Source organism: Etheostoma spectabile, chromosome 13, assembly GCF_008692095.1.
Source record: "Etheostoma spectabile isolate EspeVRDwgs_2016 chromosome 13, UIUC_Espe_1.0, whole genome shotgun sequence".
Classification (NCBI taxonomy): Eukaryota; Metazoa; Chordata; class Actinopteri; order Perciformes; family Percidae; genus Etheostoma; species Etheostoma spectabile.
Window position 1 is genome coordinate 10,762,656 of NC_045745.1, and position 11,535 is coordinate 10,774,190.

At 39.0% G+C, this 11,535-nt stretch overlaps 1 protein-coding gene and 1 long non-coding RNA gene across 3 annotated transcripts in view; one reads left to right on the forward strand and one right to left on the reverse strand.

The window, feature by feature from the left end:
* Positions 1 to 11,535, reverse strand: part of LOC116701135 (uncharacterized) — an 18,741-nt gene that overhangs the window by 3,247 nt on the left and 3,959 nt on the right. The window lies entirely within an intron of this gene.
* The window catches only part of kctd7 (potassium channel tetramerization domain containing 7), a 19,390-nt gene continuing 18,524 nt past the window's right edge, over positions 10,670 to 11,535 (forward strand). Inside the window, exon 1 of the mRNA XM_032534688.1 lies at positions 10,670 to 10,698. The gene's annotated coding sequence lies outside the window, so the exon portion shown is untranslated. The remainder of the gene's footprint in view (positions 10,699 to 11,535) is intronic.

An 11,535-nucleotide genomic window follows, 5' to 3' on the forward strand; every position in this document is an offset into this window, starting at 1 on the left:
AAATATTGTAAAAACAAAATAAGAGCATCGGGTTTAAAAAAAAAATAAAACGCAGATAAAATGAATAAATACTAAAATACAGTAAAACAATAAGAGACATCAGAGTACACCACACAACTCCCATTCTTAGTGGGGACCCTGAATAATCCACAGTTTGACGACTCAATAATAATAATAAAACAGAATCGCAGTTGAAACACAGAAAAAATAAAGGTGCATAACATTTAATTGTAGAGTGACATCTTCATCAGAGTCCAGGTGTCTGAAAATGTGTGTGGTTATGAAGAAAGAAAATCTAAAATCAGGTGTATCGCGCGATTCCTTTTAATTGATTCTTTTCCCTAGAATTGATATTTTTAGCTATTCATTTTTTACCAATGATTCACCTGAATACATTCGGTTTATACGGCAGCGCTGACGGCAACTACATCGTATATCACTACATCGTATATCACTACATCGTATATCACTACATCGTATCCAATATCTAACTACATCCTATAATCAATACATCGTATATTCACTACATCGTGATATCACTACATCGTTATATCACTAAATCGTAATCACTCTATATCACACATTCATATATCACTACATCGTATATTCACTACATCGGTATATCACTTACATCGTATATCACTACATCATACTCACAAATCATAATATTCACTACATCGTATATCACCTACATCGTATATCACTACATGTATTCACACATGTATCTCACTACATCAATCACACTGATATCACTACATAGTATATCCACTACATATCTTCACTACATCGTATACACTACATCGTATCTCATACATATCATATATCACTACATCGTATATCACTACATCGTATATATCCTACACGTATATCATAATCGTATTCACTACATCACTATATCACTACATCGTATTCTACTACATCATCTATCACTACATCGTATATCACTACAGTATAATCACTACAGCGTATATCACTACATCATATATACAATACATGTGCATACATCTATCATCATATATTCCACTCAATCGTATATCACTACATCGTATATCACTACATCATATATCACTACATCGTATATCACTACATCGTATATCACTACATCGTATATCACTACATCGTATATCACTACATCGTATATCACTACATCGTATGTCACTACATCATATATCACTACATCGTATATCACTACATCGTATATCACTACATCGTATATCACTACATCATATATCACTACATCATATATCACTACATCGTATATCACTACATCATATATCACTACATCGTATATCACTACATCATATATCACTACATCATATATCACTACATCATATATCACTACATCGTATATCACTACATCATATATCACTACATCATATATCACTACATCGTATATCACTACATCATATATCACTACATCGTATATCACTACATCGTATATCACTACATCGTATATCACTACATCGTATATCACTACATCGTATATCACTACATCGTATATCACTACATCGTATATCACTACATCGTATATCACTACATCGTATATCACTACATCGTATATCACTACATCGTATATCACTACATCGTATATCACTACATCATATATCACTACATCATATATCACTACATCGTATATCACATTACATCGTACTACATCGTATATCACTACATCGTATATCACTACATCATATATCACTACATCATATATCACTACATCGTATATCACTACATCGTATATCACTACATCATATATCACTACATCGTATATCACTACATCGTATATCACTACATCGTATATCACTACATCGTAATACTATCTATCATTCATCGTATATCACTACCTCGGATATCACTACATAGACCATACATGTTGAAGCACTACTCGTATATCACTACATCGGATATCACTACATCGTATATCACTACATCGTATATCACTCAATGTATATCACTAAATCGTATATCCACTACATCGATGATCACTACCTCATATACACTACTATATATCACTACATCGTATATACTACATCGTAGATCAATACATCATATATCACTACTCATTATCACTACATCGTATATCACTATATATCAGATATCACTACAGCTATCATTCAATTACATCATATATCACGTACATCATATATCACTACATCATATCACTACATGTATATCACTACCATCATGTATCATACACTCGTATCACTACATCGTTATACTACATCGTATGTCATACATCGTATATCATACATCGTTATGTCACTACACGATATCATACATCGTATTAACTACATCGTATACAACATCGTATTATCATACATCGTACTATACATACATCGTATATCAATACATCGTGATATCACTACATCGTATATCATACATCGTCATCACATGTATATCACTACATCGTATATCACTACATCATATATCACTACATCGTATATCACTACAGTAGTCACTACATCGTATATCACTACATCGTATATCACTACATCGTATATCACTACATCGTATATCACTACATCGTATCTCACTACATCATATCTCACTACATCGTATATCACTACATCATATATCACTACATCGTATCTCACTACATCATATCTCACTACATCATGTATCACTACATCGTATATCACTACATCATATATCACTACATCGTATATCACTACATCATATATCACTACATCATATTCATATACATAGTAATCCACTCGTCACACATCGTATATCACTAATCATGTATCACTACATCGTATATCACTAATCGTCTATCCATACATATATCACATCGATGTCACTAATCATGTATACTACATATATATCACTTACTCGTATATCACTACATCATATCACTACATCATGTAGTCACTAATCGTATATCACAAATCATATATATCACTACATCGTATATCACTACATCGTATATCACTACATCGTATATCACTACATCATGATATCACTACATCGTATATCACTACATCATATATCACTACATCATATATCACTACATCGTATATCACTACATCATGTATCACTACATCGTATATCACTACATCAGTTCACTACATCGTATCTCATAACCATATCACTACACATGTATCATCTACATCGTTATACTCACATAACATCGTATATACTACATCAGTATCTACACGTATCACTACATCCGATCACTACATCGTATATCACTACGTATATATACTCATATCATCATCGTATATCATACATCGTATCTCACTCCAGACGGATGGCAGAAAATACAGAAATACATTACAGTTATGTTCCTACAAATGAAAAAATATCAGACTGACTGACATGGGATGGCACTCTTTTAGAAAACAATACTTTTTAGAAAGTCTCATGATGATTTTCTCTAGAAGGTCATCAGCATGTATCAGCCTGAATAATATGTTATCAGCTCTAATAATACTGTATCAGCCTGTAGTCAGCCGATACGTTAGCAGCAATTACTGTTCGCCATAATAATACTTTAGCAGCTGGTAATAATACTGTATAGAGCCTTTATAAATTTATCAGCATGAATAATACTGTTATCAGCTGTTAATAACTGTTATCAGCCTATTAATAAAAATACTGTTATCAGCTGTTAATAAATACTGTTATCAGCCTAGTTAATAATACTGTTATTCAGCCTATAATATACTGTTATCAGCCTGTAATAATAATGTTATCAGCCTGATATAATGAAGGTTATCAGCTTTAATAATACTGTTTCACCTAGTAATAATAATTGTTATCAGCTGTAATAATACTGTTACAGCCTATTAATCACTGTTATCAGCTGTAATAATACTGTTATCAGCTGTTATAATACTGTTACAGCTGTTAATAATACTGTTATCAGCCTATAATAATACTTTATCAGACGTGTTAATAATAATGTTACTCACTATTTAGCCTTTAATAATATGTTATCCGCCTTTAATATACTGTTATCAGCAATTAAATATGACTGTATCGATGTTTACGTAATATGTTATTCAGCTATTAATAATACTGTTTTTAGCCTGTTAATAATACTGGTTCAGCCTATTAATAATACTGTTATCAGCCTGTTAATAATATTGTTATCCTATTAATAATATGATCACTGTTAATAATATGTTATCACCTTTATAATAATGTTATCAGCCTGTTATACTACTGTTATCAGCCTATAATAATACTGTTATCAGCCTAGTAATAATACTGTTACAGCCTATAATAATACTGTATCAGCTGTTAATAATAGTATCCGCTGTTAATATATGTTCTCAGCTCGTTAATAATACTGTTATCAGCTATTAATAATACTGTTATCAGCCTGTTACATAATATGTATCAGCCTATTCATAATACTGTTATCTAGCTTAATAATACGTAGTAAAATACTGTTATCAGCCTTTAAAATACTGTATCAGCTATTATAAGTAATATGTTAATCACAAGTGCAAGATTCAATAAGATTAAAAGTCTAACGTTTGAAATTTTTTTTCATTGTAGTGGGGCTTTTCCTGTGTAATACTGCAAATATATAAATACTGCAACTTTATCAGTGGGCCAAAGGCTCAGTCACCGTGTTACCGCCTCAACGATAGATAGGGACCTAACACACATTTATTTAAATTAAATTACAAGAAATTACAGCTTGAGTTTATATCTGTCAACCTCTGAGGAGTGGGAGGATTCAAAGGTCCGGACCCAGGCGAGCTTGAGTATTCAGGCTAATTTACCGAGTATTTCCCTTTTAAGTTACTTTGTTCCCTGTACTCCTCTACATCTCAGAGGGTAAATATTGTAGTTTTTACTCCGTATCTCTCAGACGCCAGTTTTTCCTCCCTTTCCTGTCCAGTGAAACCTCGTATCCCAGATGTGTTGATGTTGAGCGTTGTTGTGAACTGAAGGATGAAGAGTTCCTTCGTGTGTTGAGATGATTTTCCTACTTCTCAGAACATCGAGCCTTTAAAAAGCTTCTAGACAGCTGCAAAATGATCGTACTCTTCCACGCTGTGTTTAACTAATGTTTTTATGTTTCAGTGACCCGAGCAATCAGATCGGACTCAAAACAAGTGTATGTATACTCCTACACACACGCACACACACACGCACACACACACGCGCGCAAACCACACACACACACACACACACACACACACTCACACTCACACTCACATCTCTCTCTCACACCACACACGCAACCCACAAGCACCACACGCCAACACCACACACGCGCACACACACACACCACACACACTCACACTACAATCCACACTTCTCTCACCACCACACACACACACAACACACCACACACAAACACACACACACACACACCACACACTCACACTTTCACACACACACACACACACACCACACACATCTCTCACACACCACACTCACACCACACACACACAAACACACACTCTCTCCACACACTCACACACCACAACCAACACACACACCGCCACCACACGCACCACACAACACACACACACACACACTCACCAAAATCACACCACACACACGCACACACACACGCGCACACACGCACACCACACACACAACACACACACACACTCACCACACACTCACACTCACACACACACACACAACACACACACACACAAACTCTCCAACACACTCACACTCACACATCACCCACACACACACACACCAGTACTCTCATTAAGTCTAACATTTCTTAAAGTTTGCTTTTTCTGGGAAACATTGTTTTCTTTTCTTTCAAGTGGCGATGAGAAGACGGTGACATGCTGCATTCAGTACACAGCTGGAGAGACGTGGTTAGCCTAGCTTAGCATAAATAAGTGACCCAGGGGGAAAAAGCTAGCAAGGCTCTATTCAAGTAAAAAAACAAAAACACATCTACAACACCTAAAAATCTCGCCACTGCGGCTTGCTCTGGAGGAAAACTACTGACCTGTGGGTCCTTGTAATTATAGAGTGTGGTCTAGACCTTCACTCTAGAAATAAATCCGTGAAATAACAGAAACAGTACTGACAGCTCATTATCCGGACTTCTACCGAAATTAAACAAACTGAATTTTTCAGTTAAGAACGCGTCAATGGTTAAAAAAAAAAACACAACACTTTCCGTTTATTGTAAAATAACCGAAAATATATGTGAATCACGTACAAGGGAAAATTTCTGTGAAAATCTACAATTATACAACTGTGGAATTACAGATATTTCTTAGAGTGTACGTATCTGTGTAAATGTGTCCGGAAACTCGTATGACTGATACATAAATTAAACCACAAAACATCGTCTCACCCGCCCATAAGCTGCTGGTTAGCACGCTTTCAAGAGGCGCCATTACCGAGATAACCTGCAACATTGCTAGAAGTAGTGGAAAGGAGGACGTGGATCTCTTGATAGGCTTTTGGAGATGTGAAATCAAAGCCGCCGATGTAATGACATGATAAGTTTAATAGGAAGTGATGAAAACCAATCCACAGATTTTAATACTACTAATAATTACTTTAGGAGAGCTGCAAACTACCACTTATTTGGAATTGTAGATTATTTCTGCCCTTATTTTTAATTATTGATTTGTGTTGGGTCTGTAAAATGTTCAGCAAATGGTAAAAAAAAATGTCATTCAGTGTTCTCAAAACCCAAGACGACATTAAATCAAATGTCTTGTTTTTTTTTTCTTCCACAATCAAAGGGGGAGTGAAGAAAACTAAAAAAAAAACAATTCACCTTTAAGAGCCGGACGGAGAGATTTTATTCTCCTTTCTGAAGTTTTTAAAATCAAAGCGCTGATGTAATAAACACGACACAGTTTAATAAGAAGGTGTTGAGTGAAAACAAATCTCCACAGATTTGTTGAATACTAATTATTTACAGCGACTCACACAACACAAAGCACACGCACGCACACACACACACACACACACCCACACACACACACACACACACACACACACCCACACACACACACCCACCACACACACCAATGTAATTTATCACGTACTATACCTAAAAATGCCATTAAATACCAGTTTTTCTTTTCGGTTCATCGCTGTAGTAAACATTGCATTATGGGTAGTAACATTTAATTTACAGTGGATTTACTGTATATTTTGACTTTGCGATGCATAAGGAGCATCAAATATACACCCACAACGTGGGAGTGTTTGTTCACATTCTCAAGTCATGTTACAGCGATTTGTATATGTGTTAACGATATAGCAGATATACAGAGTAGTCAACTATTTGGAAGAGAAAATAAGAGAAATGATACAACTGTCTGTTGTAACCACTCTCACAGTTTACACGGAGGGATTGAGAGAAAATCCAAAGAAATCAAATGTTACATGTATAGAATCTCTTTAAATCAACATTTGTCCGTACTGTGGATATCTATCATCAAATCTCCATAAAGACTCTTTGTGACATCAATCAAAGACTAACAAGCGTCTTTATTTTACTTTTAGTCTTAACTCAGTCAAGCTGTGGAAATCCTTAATGGTTTCTCTAACTTTTGTTAAATTAATATTGTATGTATTTTAATGTGTTATATTGATATCTTGACAGTCAGCGTGGGGGGAGCAGGTTTGCTGTGACGCGATCCAAACAGGTAAATGAGAATTAATTGTATTCACCTTTAAATGTGCACATTAACCTTGGTGGAATGTGACTAATGCATTTACTCTAGTACAAATTCAAGGTATGTACTTTATCGAGTAGTTCCCTTTTATGCATTTAAACTGTACTGATCATTTCCCTCGCCCACTAGATTCCAGAGATAAATAAGACAAGAAATATTAAACTGGATCTATCCCGAGGGAAATTGCACTGCAGCAGCATTGCAAAACAGAGAGTGCAGAGCATAAAAGTCTGAAATATCACAACAAAAACACACTATGATTCCTCTTCAGGTCAAAACACAAACAAACAGATCATTCACATCAACTGGAGCCGACATGAAGCTTAACTCACCCACACTGTTTCTACATCGCGGTTTTACCTTCAGGGTCCGGCTGCCTGCATTCTTTACACAACAGCACAGCATTAGCACACGCTGTGCTTCCTTCTTCAACACCTCGCCACATCCGTCACCCGCGGGCCGAGGACAGCCCCCCCCCCCCCCCCACACAACACACCAACAACCCCACCCTCCACCCCCGCCCCCCCCCACCCGAGGCTGCATGGCTCCTCTGTGGGGGGAAGCGTGGGCTCTCTGGTTCAACTGCAGCTGCCTCCTGTGTGGTGTTTCCCTTCATTTCATTTAAGCTGATGTGAGTGTTTAGCATTGTACAAATACCGATGATGGCAATATATCACAGCCGGACCATAAAGGATTTACCGATATGAATTTGGGTATTTGAAATTCCGATAGCCGATATATCGGCCGGATTATTATACTGTTTATGTTTTTTTTTTTAATCCAAAATGTGTGTAAAAAACAAACCGGATCCCCTAACAGATTTATTCGTAGTATTTAGAGTTCTCTCTAACAAATGGGATAATTAAACAAACAGAGAGAACATCAAAATATATCAAGTCTGATAAATAAAATGTATAAAAATGCAACTTAGATATGAAACTTATAGTCCTTTGAACAAAAAAACATTACAAAAAAACAAGGGACTTGTTAGAGACGTCCTCTGGGGACAGACTATGCAACGCCATCACTAACAGGGACGTTGTAGAGCGTCCTCTGGTGGGACAGACTATGCAACGCCATCACTAACAGGGAGTTGTAGAGTTGCCTCTGTTGGACAGACTATGCAACGACCATCACCTAACGGACGTTGTAGAGCGTCCTCTGGGGGACAGACTAGCAACGCCACCACTAAGGGGACGTGTAGACGTTCCTCTGTGGACAGACTATGCAACGCCATCACTAACGGGACGGTAGAGCGTCCTCTGGTGGACAACTATGCAACGCCCATCACTAACGGGGACGTGTAGAGCGCCTCTGGTGGACAGACTATGCAACGCCATCACTAACGGGGACTTGTAGAGCGTCCTCTGGTGGACAGACTATGCAACAACCACTAACAGGGACGTTGTAGCGCGTCCTATGGGGGACAGACATGCAACGCCATACTAACGGGGACGTTTTGTAGATCGTCCTTGGTGGACAGACTATGCAACGCATCACTAACGGGACGTTGTAGAGCGTCTCTGGTGGACAGACTATGCAACGCCATCACAACGGGACGTTGTAGAGCGTTCTCTGGTGGACGACTTGCAAGCCATCACTACAGAGACGTTGTAGAGCGTCTCGGGTGTACAGACTACTGCAACCATCACTAACGGGGACGTTGTAGAGCGTACTCGGTGGTGGACAGACTTGCAACGCATCACAACGGGGAACGTTGTAGTAGCGTCCTCTGTGGACAGATATGCAACGCCACAATAACCGGGGACGTTGTAGAGCGTCCTCTGTGGACAGACTATGCAACGCCATCACTAACGGAGACGTTGAGAGAGTCTCTGGTGGACAGACTATGCAACGCCACACTAACAGGGCGTTTGTAGAGCGTCCTCTGGTGGACAGCACTATGCAACGCCATCACTAACGGGACGTTGTAGCCGTCCTCTGGTGGACAGACTATGCACACTCATCACTAACAGGACGTGTGAGCGTCCTCTGGTGGACAGACTATGCAACGCCATCATACGGGGACGTGGTAAGCTCCTCGTGGGGACGACTATGCAACGCCATCACTAACAGGGACGTTGTAGAGGTCCTCTGTGGACAGACTATGCAACGCCATCACTAACAGGGACGTTTAAGCGTCCTGGTGGACAGACTATGCAACGCCATCACTAACGGGACGTTGTAGAGCGTCCTCTGGTGACAGCTATTGCACACACACTAACGGGCGTGTAAGCGTTTGGTGGACACATGCAAACCATCACTAAGGGGACTTGTAGAGCGTCCTCTGTGGACAAGACTGCAACACCAAACTCATAGCAGGTTTGACCGTCCGTTTTTATTTTTAAATATTCATAATCCATGAATATGTAAAAAAGAGAATGCACATATATAGGGAAAGCCGAATCTCGGGCGATAAACATCGGCCCACCGATATATATGGTCAGGCTTTAAATATATTCGTTCCTTCGTGCGATCGCTGTGCATATATTGTATTTATAACAAAATAGGCACTCATAGCTTGATGTATTTTGGGAGACTCTTATGATAAACATCCCACAGATTTTTATTTTATAATCTAAGAACAAATAGGATCAAACACAATCATGGACATGCCTCCCTATTCAATTATATTTTATTTAATATCTCATTTCGGTTATCTTATTGCACTTCATGTGATTTATCACTTTATTGATGGTTGTATTCAAAGTTTCTCCGTTTATAGATCTTTTATTTTACTTTAATTTTTGAGTATTTTATATTCATTTGTAGCCCAGACCGCTGCTCTGAGTGATGACGTAATGACGCGTCACAGCGTATGCGCGAGGACCGCATAGGGGCCCAGTTCTGGAAGCTAACCCCAAAACCACTTGGATTAAAGTAGTTTTTAAAATCTTATCATTATGAAGGTTTTCACTACTTCGCTTTCATCGAAGGCGGGGGTGTGTTCCTGCAGTGCTCGCGCACCATCCCTCTTGTGTTGTTGTGTTATATTATTATTATTTCTTAATTATGGTACACACCAGTCGCGCGTTGTGGCTCGTGCTGCTTTCACCCCCTGTGATTTCGGTGCCGCCGCCGACAGGTGGCTCGCAGCGCGCATGCAGCAGAATTGGCTCGAGCGGTTCCAACGGTCTGGCGACCTGCGGCGGCGGCGTGGAGCGCGAGGGAACACCCCACCGCTGTCCTTCAGCCCGCTGCCCGCGCCACGACGCGGGTGAGGCGGTTCATTCAGGAGCGACGGACGCTGCCTTGCCCAGAGTGATGGTGGTGTTCTCGGCCGCGGGTGACACCGAGAAACCGGGCGATGCCGTGCCGGCTGGACACCCGCTGACGGAGGACGAGCTCCGAAAAGCCGCCTCCCCGGCGCCGTGCTTGCCGCTCAGGCAAGCCGCTCCGCTCCTCGCTCAACACACCCCGGAGCTGGAGTAGGCTACAGGACGCTGTATCTGACCGTGTCAACGGGGGGAAATCACGTTAAACCGCACAACAAACAAGCGTACCACACTCACGTGATTGTAGCTTTCAAAACATTACGGAATATTATTAATACCAGTGCGGAAGAAGTACTCCGACATATACTTTACTCTAAGTAAAAGTTAGATACGTTGGCTATTACAGAAATAAAAAAGTCCTGCATTTAAACCTCTTACTTAATAAAAATATCAAAGGTTCATTAGCATCACAATACCTAAAGTACAAACAGTACACTTTGTGCAGATTGCCCATTCAGAATATCAATATAGATATTTATATATATATTCGATATTATATATATATATAGATATATATAAGATATGTTGTGGGTGGGTATGTGGTGTATGTATGTGTGGGTGTATGTATGTGTGTATACACACGTATAGTGTGTATACTGTGTATGTGTATTATTGAGCTTGTAATGGAC